The following is a 15,106-nucleotide window of genomic DNA, read 5'->3' as shown; positions in this document are numbered from 1 at the left end:
CATATTATTTCTACCATAGCTGAAGCAAACAGAGACACCAATACAATAATGATTGGATCTCTTTATAATTACTCACTATAATCCATCTATTAGTCAGGTCTCCTGTTGTTTCCTAAGGCCTTCAAAATATAAAAGGCACCAATTGTAAAAAGCTATTCAATGTGTAGTTTGAGACTCCTTAATAAAAAATTATATATTTGAAATAGTTGTGTTAATATGAGCAGGAGCATTAGCTTCAATAGATTGATCCAAATGAGGCTTGTTTGAAAGAACGAATCTAGACTTGTTACTGGAGTAGACAAGGCTAGCCTCAGCCATTATGTTAGCAAACTCTTTATTGTTTTCCAGTTTTGAAGGGACAGTGAAGGTTCAGAATAAAACACACAGTGCAGAATTATATAACATTATTTAAGTGGTAACTTCAAAAATGTAAAAGTATTTTCAGATTTTTCAGTAAACGTTGGACTCTGCTCCAGGATCTACTGAGTTGGTCTTGAATATCCAAAGCGCTTTGCGGGCTTGCTGGTTAGTCACAGCACACCCAGTTGCACTATTGGAATAAATGCAACTCTCTCCCGCTCTGGTCTAGTAGCGAGAGTGAGCTACATTTATTCCAATAGCGTGACAGGGTGTGCTGTGACTAACCAGCAAGCCCGCAAAGCGCTTTGGATATTCAAGACCCGCTCAGTAGATCCTGGAGCGGAGTCCAACGTTAACTAAAAAAATCTGAAAATACTTTTACATTTTTGAAGTTACCGCTTTAATAATGTTATATAATTCTGCACTGTGTGCAGAATTATATAACATTATTCTGAACCTTTACTGTCCCTTTAATCTAATCATGTCTGTTAAAGCCATTTAATGATAGATATGTGTCATGGATAGGCTTGTGAAGCCTTAGAATTGAAAAGAACTCTTCATTTTCAAACATAAATAACAGGAATAGAAAGCAAAAGAAATAATAACAGTACATTGCAAAGATGTTTTTGATACACATAATAAAAAAGATGTTTTTGATACACATAATAAAAAATGTTATATTGCAAAAAAAGGGTTTACTGTGCATTTAAATGTCATTTGTATATATTCAGGGAGTTGTGAAACAACAGCTCCAAATGATAAATTGTCATGTATCCGTACCCTATGTGGTAGAGTGAAAAATTAAAGTTTTTGTAAAAAAAAAAACTGTGTATAAAAATAAATTTGACCTTGACAATGACCTTAATGGTTTCTCTCTAGTCAATGACAACTTTTTCACTTCCTTCCCTTTTCAACATTAAATAGGAGTCTGTCTGTCTTGCAACTCACTCTGACTTTCAACCTCATTTCTCTTGTGAATTTCATCATTACTAGAGGTCAGGGGTTTAATGGGGCCCTTGGGCTTCTGTCGTGTTTACCCTGTGAAGAATATTGCTGGTAGACCATATTTTAATTCTAGTCTTGAGAAAGGACACCGGATTATTAGAAAACAGTGAGAAAAACTAAAAATATATAATTTCTTTTTATTTCAGTCTTGAGTTCCATGTGACCTTGACAGACTCTAAAAGCTCTGGAAATCATTTCTCCCCAGATGTGTGTACGTGTGTAGAGAGAGGGAGAGAGAGAGATGAGAGAGAGAAGAGAGTGAAGAGAAAGAGAGAGAGAGAGAGAGAGAGAGAGAGAAAGATGAGAGAAAGAGAAGAGAGTGAAGAGAGAGAAAAAGAGAGATGAGAGCGAGAGAAGAGAGAGAAATGAGAGAAGAGAGAGTGAAGAGAGAGAGATAGAAAGAAGAAAGAGAGAGAGAGAAGAGAGGGAGAGAAAAAAATATGTTTTTCATGTTTTTAGCTACTTAAGTGCAAAGGGTTCCAATGCACTTTTAAATATGTCTATATATGTATACATGTGTATTTCTGTGTTTATATGTCTGAGATACACATATAAACATATAAATACATAAATATATATGTGCACATATACATACCTATACTTTACTTTCAACTCAAAATACATGCGCTATTTCAGTCGCGCACAAAGAGCCAAGAAATGTGCTAGCGTTAAAGGGACACTCAAGTCAAAATTAAACTTTCATTATTCAGAAAGAGCACACAATTTTAAGAGTTTTCCCAATTTACATCCAACATCATATTTTGCACAATCATTTTATATGCACATTAATGTAGGCACCAGCTCCTACTGAGTATGTGCACAAGTTCATAGCGTATATGTATACTAGTCTGCGATTGGCTGATGTCTGTCATATGATACAGGGGCTGGAAAATGGGAGAAAAAATAAATTTGCCATAAAAAATACTGCTTTTGTGAAATTCAGAGTGTTATTGTATTGTCTTTTTATTATTCACTTGTTAACTATGCAATTTTACTGTATTTAGTGGTCTTTTAAGGCACCACTCGTAACCTATCCCTTATTTGGGTTGTGGTTTCAATTAGCAGTAACAATCATAACATATGCACAATCATATGTAAATGCGTAATTTCCACAATTTCACAAACTCTGCAGTTTACAGTACACTATCCAATTAACTGTTCCTGCACCCTGGTAGACAGACTACAATGAGATGTACTGTAAGTATGGATCCAGCAATATTTAAATACACATAACATAAAGCCCAGCTACAGAAATTAACATTCACTTTTCCACTTTTAACATCAACCATAGTGTCTCAATTTTATTTTTTTATTCAGTGACACAGGCCGATATTTAATTCAATTGAATTTCAAAATTCTCATCAAATGCTAATTATATACATTTTAAAAATACAGCATCAAAACTATATAATATACATTAAATAGTAATGTATAGTAATGCTGAATAGTGAACATATATTATGAAGTTGAAATCTAACCCTGATATTATTTTAAATGATGAATAATGAATTAAGACAAAGCTCGACAAATCCAGGAGCCAGGAAGCCACTGACTCCTAGAATTTTACCCCTGGCTTCTAAATTTTTGGATTATTCTCTATATATCTATATACAAATACCACTGTCTGGCTTCTAAAAATATATCTGTCTCCGAAATATTCCTACTGGCTCTGAAATTTTCAACAGATTTGTCGACCTCTGAATTAAGATATTGTAATATTAAAATTTTAACTTTGATATTAAAGGGACAATAAACTCAAAATTCAGTTACATATAATTAACTATATTGCAATATACATTCATTATTTATTATTTTCAGTTTTTCTACAAAATACCTTAACTTTGCTGTAAACATTGTGGAAGGAAGAACAAATCTGTAACCTAAGTATGCTGCAAAGTTCTGTAAACCCCCTGAACCAACTACAAACCATACATTGATTGCTTAGAGTGAACAAACTCATTTACAGCTTATCCTACATAACCACAATTAGGGATGAAAACAGAAACATACTAGGATATTCAAGAAGATTTTTGCAAATCATAAATAAATTGACAGATTGAAATACCTTTAAAATATTTATTTTGGATGCAGATCATAAGTAATTTAGTACTTAACTGCTTATATTTACTCTATATATATACAAAATGTCTTTAATATCCATTTAATATGATAAATAGAGAAGCATGACATTACAATGTCAAAAGTATTTTTTAAATGAATTTAGATATTATTATTATAAACTGTGAAATGTGATATTACAATTTTAAATAATACTGTAATATAGAATCTCTAGCAGTATTTTGTCATTGCATCATGAATAGTGATGTCGCAAACCTAAAAATTTGGGTTTGCGAACAGCGAACACGAACTTTCCCAAAAGTTAGCGAACCGGCGAACCAAGCGAACCCCCATTGACTTCAATGGGCATGCAAATTTTAAAAACCACAGGGACTCTTTCTGGCCACAATAGTGATGGAAAAGTTGTTTCAAGGGGACTAACACCTGGACTGTGTAATGCCGGAGGGGGATCCATGGCAAAACTCCCATGGAAAATTACATAGTTGATGCAGAGTCTGGTTTTAATCCATAAAGGGCATAAATCACCTAACATTCCTAAATTGTTTTGAATAACGTGCTTTAAAACATCAGGTATGATGTATCGATCAGGTAGTGTCACCCCAGTGGCACTGGGGTGACACTGTGCCCTGGCAGGCAGGCCCTGAAATGCACACGTGTGAAGGAAACTGACTGCTATTATTTAACACAGTCAAAAAAGTGTTTTTTTTTTTTTAAATCTACACTACTGTTACACCAGATATGAGTTGCACTGGGATGACACTGTAATCTGGCAGGCAGGCAGGCACTGAAACGCACACGTGTGAAGGAAACTGACTGCTATTATTTAACACAGTCAAAAAAGTGTTGATTTTTTTAAATCTACACTACTGTTACACCAGATATGAGTTGCACTGGGTTGACACTGTGCCCTGGCAGGCAGGCCCTGAAATGCACACGTGTGAAGGAAACTGACTGCTATTATTTAACACAGTCAAAAAAGCGTTTTTTTTTTTAAATGTACACTACTGTTACACCAGATATGAGTTGCACTGGGGTGACACTGTAATCTGGCAGGCAGGCACTGAAACGCACACGTGTGAAGGAAACTGACTGCTATTATTTAACACAGTCAAAAAAGTGTTGTTTTTTTTAAATCTACACTACTGTTACACCAGATATGAGTTGCACTGGGGTGACACTGTGCCCTGGCAGGCAGGCACTGAAACGCACACGTGTGAAGGAAAATGACTGCTATTATTTAACACAGTCAAAAAAGTGTTGTTGTTTTTTTAAAATCTACACTACTGTTACACCAGATATGAGTTGCACTGGGGTGACATTGTGCCCTGGCAGGCAGGCTCTGAAACACACACGTGTGAAGGAAACTGACTGCTATTATTTAACACAGTCAAAAAAGTCTTGTTTTTCTTAAATGTACACTACTGTTACACCAGATATGAGTTGCACTGGGGTGACACTGTGCCCTGGCAGGCAGGCACTGAAACGCACATGTGTGAAGGAAACTGACTGCTATTATTTAACACAGTCAAAAAAGTGTTGTTTTTTTTTTAAATCTACACTACTGTTACACCAGATATTAGTTGCACTGGGGTGACACTGTGCCTTGGCAGGCAGGCACTGAAACGCACACGTGTGAAGGAAAATGACTGCTATTATTTAACACAGTCAAAAAAGTGTTTTTTTTTTTTTTTAAATCTACACTACTGTTACACCAGATATGAGTGGTGGCACTTGGCAAATGGGCACAGTATGCGCTGTGAGCCTGACACACACACAGAACACTTTTTAATTTTCATAGTTTGGAAAGAAAAAAAAAAAAAAAAATATATATATATATATATATATATATATATATATATATATACATATAAAAGACTAAGAAATGTTCCTTGTAAATGCAGGTCCAAATACTCAGTGATTTTCTCCTCGTTGCTTTTGAAAGAGAATATTTAGCAGTGAATTATGTTTTTTTTTTATTATTTTCCCTGTTCACCTTTTTATTTAACAATATTGCAGTGTACAAAAACATCCAACATTGTCTGTTACATTAAAGGGATAGTCTACACCAGAATGTTTATTGTTTAAAAAGATAGATAATCCCTTTATTACCCAGTTTTGCATAACCAACACAGTTATATAAATATATTTTTTATCTCTGTGATTACCTTGTATCTAAGCCTCTGCAGACTGTGCTTTTGACAGACATGCAGTTTAGCCAATCAGTGCAGAATCTTAAATAACTCCATGGGAGTGAGCACAATGTTATATATATGACACACACGAACTAGTACTGTCTAACTGTGAAAAACTTTCAAAATGCTCTGAGCTAAGAGGCGGTTTTCAACGGTTTAGAAATCAGTTTGAGCCTACCTAGGTTGAGCTTTTAAAAAAAAATACCAAGGGAACAAAGGAAATTTGATGATAAAAGTAAATTGGAAAGTTGGTTAAAATTGCATGCCCTATATGAATCATGAATGTTTAATTTTGACTAGACTGTCCCTTTTAGTATAAGCTCTTTAGCACTACCAATAATTACAAATGCTAGTTATTACATGTTAGAACATAATGATATCCTATTATTTTTTGTAATATAAGAGATATTGATACAATATCCAGTGCAAAGCTAATCACATACTGTATCCTCAAAAATCAAAACAGTCTTTTATGGATAACTTTCCAGAATAAATTTATAAAAGCATTTCTAATAAGTATTTAAAAAAAATAGGTCATAACAAAAAAGAAAAACTTTAACATGTAAAATGTATTAGTACCTTCCTACTATCTTGCTTTATACATTGTCCTTTCCAATTTGAACCTGAAATATTTCACTAAGGATGTTTGACTTTAAAAGTCTTATTCGTGTTAAAGGAACAATAACACCTTGAGACTTTAATATAAAATGTTTAATTAATAATTGTATAACAACTTTACATTATACTTTATTTATCTTGCCAACCCTTTTTCTGCAAATTAAGCATGAACATTTTTGGTTTTTAAGTTCTGTGCTTGGCTAGCTTTATGAGCCAAACCCTGCCACATATCTGTCCCTAACTGGCTTCAGAAGAGATAGAAAGATAAGAACAGCAAAAAAAGCAAATTGCTAACAAAATGGCCATGGCTAGTTGGCTAGTTGTGTCTACTCCAGAAAGAAATCTGGAGCTATCAACTCTGTAAAATAATGTTTTATTGCTACGCGTTTCTCAGTCTGCTGACTTTTTCAGGCATTCAAAACACAAAGTATCCAATGTGGGATGTATACAATAACCAAAGCTTTATTGGAGCGTTATTATAAAAATAAAAATAAACCTTCAACAAGGTAAAATCACAGTGAGCTACATATTTTTATACTAATGCTGAAATAAAGTTTTGGTTATTTCATACATTCTATCTTGGATATTTTGCACTTTGAACTTTCCATGGTTAGGAAAACCTTGGTTCCAGTTTGTTGGAAGTAGCTGTGTCTCACTGGAGGTTTGCTTTTCTTGTATCCCAGATAGCACAGATTTCTCTATTCTTACCCAGTTTGTAGAGAATGGAGTGCTAAGAAGCAGTTGATAGCTGCTGCTTCCCTCTCAATTCTTCCGGAGTTCCATGGATATCGGACTGCATATTAGCTTGACATGCAAGGTAAGTGGCAGTTATATGCTGTATATACTTGTTGCCAACCAGGGGACATTAATATAAATATAAATATATATATATATATATATATAAATATTATATTATATTATTATATATTATATATATATATATATATATATATATATATATATATATATATATATATATATATATATATATATATATATATATATATATATATAAATATATATATAATATATAATAATATAATAATTATATATATATAATTATTATATTATATATATATATATATATATATATATATATATATATATATATATATATATATATATATATATATATAATTTTCTTCTGCTGGTTTCTAAGACTTGATACCGGAGTATTACCTGTTCTATGCATGCAGAGTCCCAAATCGCCCAAATTAAAGGGCTATGTTAGTAAAATAATGGGCTTAAAATAATGGGCTTATTTATATCAGTGTTATTTTATTCATCAGGAAAGCCTGATGAAACAGTCAGTAGATTGAGAAATGTGTTGCTATAAAACATTCTTCTACAGCGTTGATAGCTCCAGTATTTTATTGCGCAGTGGTTGTCTAAAATTTATTTTGTATGCATGGCTTGAGTATATCTCTTTCTAGAACACCCCCAAAAAAATACAAACACCCCCCAACAGCAAAACCCACCACCCACACAACCAACCCCCCAAATAAAATCCTAACTAAAAAAACTAAGCTCCCCATTGCCCTGAAAAGGGCATTTGGATGGGCATTGCCCTTAAAAGGGCATTTAGTTCTTTTTCCGCACAACAGCCCTAATCTAAAAATAAAACCCACCCAATGAACCCTTAAAAAAACCTAACACTAACCCCCGAAGATCCACTTACAGTTTTTGAAGACTCGACATCCATCCTCAATGAAGCCGGCAGAAGTCCTCAATGAAGCGGCAGAAGTCTTCATCCAACCGGGCAGAAGTCTTCATCCAGACGGCATCTTCTATCTTCATCCATCCGGCACGGAGCGGGTCCATCTTCAAGACATCCGGCACAGAGCATCCTCTTCTTATGACGACTCTTCCAGAATGAAGGTTCCTTTAAATGACGTCATCCAAGATGGCATCCCTGGAATTCGAATTGACTGATAGAATTCTATCAGCCAATCGGAATTAAAGGTGAAAAAATCATATTGGCTGATCCAATCAGCCAATAAGATTGAGCTTGCATTCTATTGGCTGATTAAAACAGCCAATAGAATGCAAGCTCAATCCTATTGGCTGATTGGTCAGCCAATAGGATTGAAGTTCAGTCCTATTGGCTGATTGTATCAGTCAATAGGATTTTTTCACCTTTAATTCCGATTGACTGATTCTATCAGCCAATCGGAATCCAAGGGACGCCATCTTGGAAGACTTCTTTTAAAGGAACCTTCATTCTGGAAGAGTCGTCATAAGAAGAGGATGCTCTGCACCGGATGTCTTGAAGATGGACTCGCTCCGCGCCCGATGGATGAAGATAGAAGATGCCGTCTGGATAAAGACTTCTGCCCGGTTGGATGAAGACTTCTGCCGCTTCGTTGAGGACTTCTACTGGCTTCATTGAGGATGGATGTCGGGTCTTCAAAAACTGTAAGTGGATCTTTGGGGGTTAGTGTTAGTTTTTTTTTTAAGGGTTTATTGGGTGGGTTTTATTTTTAGATTAGGGCTTTTGTGCAGAAATAGAGCTAAATGCCCTTTTAAGGGCAATGCCCATCCAAATGCCCTTTTCAGGGCAATGGGGAGCTTAGTTTTTTTAGTTAGGATTTTATTTGGGGGGTTGGTTGTATGTGGTGGTGGGTTTTACTGTTGGGTGGGTGTTTGCAATGCGGGAGTGCGGCGGTTTAGGGGTTAATATGTTTATTATAGTGGTGGCAATGTCCGGAGCGGCAGATTAGGGGTTAATAATTTTATTTTAGTGTTTGCAAAGCGGGAGGGCCTCGGTTTATTATTATTATTATTATTATTATTATTATTATACTTTATTTATTAAGCGCCAACATATTCCGCAGCGCTGTCCATGAATACAATTCATTTAAATAAAACAATACAAGACTTGTAAGATACAGGACAACATTTACAAACACATACAGGAGGGATTGAGGGCTCTATTCCCATGGGAACTTACAATCTAGAAGGGTAGGAGGTTGAGAAACAGGAGGTGAGGACTGCAAGATTGAGAAGGATGTTAATACAGAGTTAGATGAGGAAAATGTTAGGTAAGTGAAATTAATTTATTATTGAGTTGGGTGGTAGGCTTCCCTGAACAGAAAAGTCTTCAGGGAACATTTAAAGGAAGAAAGATTAGGGCAAAGCCTGACAGCACGAGGGAGAGTGTTCCAGAGGGTAGGTGCTGCATGACAGAAGTCCTGCAGTCTAGCATGAGAGGAGGTGATAGTTGCGGATGCAAGGAGCAGGTCATTGTTGGATCTTAGTGGACGGGCTGGAGTATACTTGTGTAATAGAGAGGATAGGTAGAGGGGAGCGGCGTTGGTGAGAGTTTTGTATGTAAGGGTGAGAATTTTGAATTTGATTCTGCTGTGAATGGGGAGCCAATGAAGGGACTCACAGAGAGGTGCAGCAGATACAGATCGACGGGAAAGGTGGATCAGCCTGGCAGAGGCATTTAGGATGGATTGAAGGGGGAAGAGGCGGGAAAGTGGTTTAGGGGTTAATAGGTAGTTTATGGGTGTTAGTGTACTTTTTAGCACTTTAGTTATGAGTTTTATGGTACAATTTTGTAGTGCAAAACTCATAACTACTGACTTTCAGTTTATGGTATGGATCTTGGCGGTATAGTGTGTACCGCTCACTTTTTGGCCTCCCAGGCAGACTCGTAATACTGGCGCAAAGGAAGTCCCATTAAAAAAAGGACTTTTTGAAAGCTGCGGTAATTACGTTGTGTTAAGGCCAAAAAAGTGCCCCTAAACCTGCAATACCAGCGGTAGTGAAAAAGAGCCTTAACGCTGCGTTTTCAATCATACCAAAAAACTCGTAATCTAGCCGAAGGTCTTTTATCAATTTGGTAACATAATTAAATAGGAACGTTTTTCAAAACTGCATGCTCTGTTTGAATGATTAAATGCCCCTTTAAATTAATAGTTTTAATGTCAATAAATTGAATTATATTTTATGAATGTATAAACATATGTCACATCTATAAGCCAATTAATTTTATATGCCTAACATTCTTAATAATTATATTTTACTAAATCAGCTTTATACAATCTCATTGAGGTAAAATAATATGTAAAGCCCCAAATTTGAATTCATACCTGAAAATTGTTTTAAGAAATTTGGATTAATTTGACTTTTTTTTAATCATTTACAAGCGAACACATTTTTATATATTTTATCAATGAACCAATCACTGTCATACACAGATTATATCTTCCTGTGTTGTGATATACACTAAATTTATGTTTCACAACTTTCAGACCAACTGACACAAGGAACTATAATTTAACTTGGAGTTTTCATGCTAGTACTTCTACCTTTTTTTTTTTTTTTGTATTCACAGAATGACCAGGACATGGACACGTGACTATCTTATATAAAAGATTGCTATGATCATGGAAAAAAAGTATGCTGGAATGATGTGCTCTATGCTATGTACTTTGTAAGACAGAGGTACAGTATATATATGTAGCAATGTAAAGGTACCAAACAATTTATGTATTAATAATTCTCTATATAACACTTTTAAACTAATTTAATTTTTTCATGGTTCAGATAAGGATTCAATTTTAAGAGAATTTCAATTTAATATTACCAAAATGACTTTATTTGCTTGGTATCCTTTGTTAAAAATCATATTTAGGTAGGCTCAGCAATGCACTAGTGGGTGCTAGCTAGTAATTGGTTAGTCTTATCACTGGCTCACCAAATGCATTCATCTAGTTCCATGTAGTGCATTGCTCCTCTGAAGCTGACTATATCTGTCTGTTTAATCCCTTGCATGGGTTAAACACATAGTTATATGTAAATAATAGTATAATATTAAAATATTCTAATACACTAGAGCATTTTCTTTTGCACGTTTATTTCCCTTTAAAGGACAGTCAAAATTTAAATGCATATAGATTAATTGCATCTTTGAATAGACACATATCTGCAATACACATATATTGGCATTTTACTCTGCACGTGCATGTGAAGCATAGCTAGAAATCCTCTGTGCACCACAAATTTAAATACTGCAGCTGCTCAGAGCACTAGTGGTGCTTGAATCATGTCAGCAATTAACACATTGAATCATTACCAGATGTTACAAGCACCTTAGGCTCTCTGAGCAAGTGCTGTGTTTAAAATGCTGGTGCACGGTGCATACTTAAATACACTTTTATTAGAAGCATTTTTGCTAATACATCATGTGTTTGGCTGTAATGTCCCTACCCAACTAGATAATGCACAGAAGGTAGACATTGGTATACAGCACAACAAAATTAATGTTCAAATGCATAATAATACACCAAAAAATATATAATAATGCAATAAATGGATGGGATATTTGAAAGAACATTTACTATAAAAAACATGTTACATCTAATATAATTCTACCTTTTGGTATAAATTAATACAATAGCCACCCAATTAAAAAAGCAGAACTATAAATGCTATTGAATGTGCTAAATAACCTCTGAAAGCAAGACAAGTTATTATGCAAATGTACAACCATTTCATCATGTACTTTGCAGTACAAAATCAACGTAGCAGTCAATCACTATTGTTTGAGCAGGGTAACATTTTATAGAGTGCACTGGCACTTACAAACTGTTTCTATTTGTCAGTTACAATAGCATTGTACAAATAAAGCCTCCATAATCCAGAACTGCAATTAGAGGTAAACACCAGTGTTGTATTATCATGTTTGTTATAGCAAATGAACCTATATTTTTACTGGAAAATTCTGATCTGCACACACCAAGTTCACAAAGACTTTATTTACAGTTTTTAGCATCACATGTTTGGCATTTTAATGTACAGCATGAGAATGGAATATTAATAATAAACTAATGAACGACACAGACAGAATACAGTGTATCAAGCCTGTATAACAGTTTTGAACCATTAAACTTTTTAAAGTTATTTTTTTAAGTTACTACACTCTGGTTAATTGAAAAAATATCCCCTAATTGCCCCCAAAATAAAGTGTACAGTTCCTTTATTAAAATAAAAAATATGAGCATCTCTTTTTAAAAAAATAAAATAAAAAAAAATAACTGCTCAAAGCAGTTATAAGAGGTTAAAGTGAGTGGATGTGGGGTGTTAGAGAATAAAAAGGCACTGAAAATGCCTTTATATTTGGAATAATAGAATAGCTCTTCTATCTTCATCCAGGCTATGGAGACTGTGTTTTAAACTGTAAATATATATGTACAGTATATGCTTATATACATATATAATTATGTTTTAATGTGTATATACATATATATTTTAAATTTGCTGACAAACACTGTTCGACTTACCATCTCTACTGCGATATGTTCTCTGCCGTGTCCGATGGCATCAGAACGAGGCTCCCATTGGAGCCTATGGAAGCACGATCTCATGAGTGCAATGCTTCCAGGCGATGTGAAAGCAAGGTCGCGTTCGATTTTTTTTTTAACTTGTAATGCCAGTTCACATTTGCATGTGCTGGTATTACTGAGTGGAGCCCAAATATTGTGCTCATGAAAGCGCAGTTTTTCGCTCCACTCGTAATCTCGGCCTAAATAACCAAATATTTGCAACATGCCAGAAAATATAAAGGAGGATTCCAGTCTTTTATATTTAAAATGGACCTTGTTTTCCCAATGAAGCAAAGGACGATATTTCAGGCCAGCTATTGGTCTTTAGTGATGTCAGCCTGACATGTGGGACTTTAACTCTTTGGACCCCAGAACAGTGATAAGAGAAAAGGCTGGAATCCTCCTTTTTTCTACTTATGGTTAATCAGAAGTGGCAAACCCAAGATTCTGTGACGTCTGTTCTACCTTGCTCTTATATAATTCAGAAAATATAAAGGCCCAACTGAAAATAAAAATCAAATGCTACCATTATTTCAGGTTCTCAAATGCATTCCATATTATGTAGTACATTTTTTAAAGAAGTGATAGATTCATATATAGAAATAGGAATTAGAGAATGTAAACCCATCTCTCCTAATGATTAATTACGTCTGCACTTCATATTATAATAAAACGATAAATTATTATCCATTATCAAATCTATGTTTTTCACAAATATTTCTAACTACCGTACATAATTTGTCTACAAGCTGCTTTCTAGCATCTGAGCCACAATTAAAGGGACACTGATTCAGATAGAGCATGCAATTCTAAGCAACTTTCTAATTTACTTCTATTATCAATTTTAATTAATTTTCTTGCTATCTTTATTTGAAAAAGAAGGCATCTCAGCTAAGGAGCCAGCAAATGTTTGCTTCAGGACCATGGACAGCACTTGTTTATTGGTGCTGACCAATCAGCAAGGACAACCCAGGTTGTTCACCAAAAATGGGCCGGCATCTAAACTTACATTCTTGCTTTTCAAATAAACATACCAAGAGAATGAAGAAAATTTGAAAATAGGAGTAAATTAGAAAGTTGCTTAAAAATGCATGCTCTATGTGAATCATGAAAGAAAATTTTTGAGTACAGTGTCCCTTTAACTGTAGTTAAATGTTCTTTTTTTCTTCTATTGTAGGGGTCTTTTAAATATGTATCTTGTTGGTGAGGACTTTAAAAAATATCACTTTTGCTGGTAATAATAAACAGCAAGCCATAAGAACCATGTGAAACCTCAAAACAAATTGTTGTCGCCACAAAATCTTATACATAGTTCTTTCTCCTGACCAAATACTCTCACAGCGTGCACTAATTTGTGTGCATGATGATATCATATAAAGTGCTGTCACATAAAGATACACCCTGCTTTCAATTTTCAAACACAGATGTCATATTGGCAGAAGGTACAGATACCAGCTATAGAAATTAAATAAAAAAATACAACTGAATCTAGACAGCCAGGCCCAGTATTATTAAACAACTAGGTCTGCCTTAAAAATTATAATTATTTATTGTATTTTATTTTGATGTATTTATTGCTTTTAAAGCTAAAGGCAATGTTCTCCAGCTGTGTACCTGTCAACTTTTGACTTTCTGTAGTTATAGTTCTTAAGCAAGTCGGTTACTTCCATTTAAAAAGTGACTTGCACCAACTTGGGAAAAGCAAGCAGATTGACTTTACAAGTGACTTGCATTTACAGAATACTTACTTTACAAGTGACTTGCATTTACAGAATACTGATTTTACAAGTGACTTGCTTTTACAGAATACTGATTTTACAAGTGACTTGCATTTACAGAATACTGACTTTACAAGTGACTTGCATTTACAGAATACTTACTTTACAAGTGACTTGCATTTACAAAATACTGACTTTACAAGTGACTTGCATGTACAGAATACTGACTTTACAAGTGACTTGCATTTACAGAATACCGACTTTACAAGTGACTTGCATTTACAGAATATTAACTTTACAAGTGACTTGCATTTACAGAATACCGACTTTACAAGTGACTTGCATTTACAGAATATTAACTTTACAAGTGACTTGCATTTACAGAATACCGACTTTACAAGTGACTTGCATTTACAGAATATTAACTTTACAAGTGACTTGCATTTACAGAATACCGACTTTACAAGTGACTTGCATTTACAGAATATTAACTTTACAAGTGACTTGCATTTAAAGAATACTGACTTTACAAGTGACTTGCATTTACAGAATACTGATTTTACAAGTGACTTGCATTTACAGAATATTAACTTTACAAGTGACTTGCATTTACAGAATATTGACTTTACAATTGACTTGTATTTACAGAATAACTGTCTTGGGGAATTTAGTCTACGTTGTCTAGTTTACCTGAATTTAAGTACCTGAGTTTATAGTCACTGCAGAGTCACATCATTATGACAAGATCCCTATAGGTAATTAACCATATTTTTATTCTAATCTCTTGCTAGTTTTTAAACTA

The 15,106-nt window shown here is 34.4% G+C and overlaps 1 protein-coding gene across 1 annotated transcript in view; it reads right to left on the bottom strand.

Annotated features, from left to right (window-relative positions):
- PCDH10 (protocadherin 10) overlaps positions 1-15,106 on the bottom strand; it is a 75,318-nt gene that overhangs the window by 44,957 nt on the left and 15,255 nt on the right. The window lies entirely within an intron of this gene.

This window comes from Bombina bombina, chromosome 2 (assembly GCF_027579735.1).
Source record: "Bombina bombina isolate aBomBom1 chromosome 2, aBomBom1.pri, whole genome shotgun sequence".
Lineage (NCBI taxonomy): Eukaryota > Metazoa > Chordata > Amphibia > Anura > Bombinatoridae > Bombina > Bombina bombina.
The sequence above is the reverse complement of the archived record's forward strand: the minus strand, read 5'-3'. Positions and strand labels throughout refer to the sequence as shown.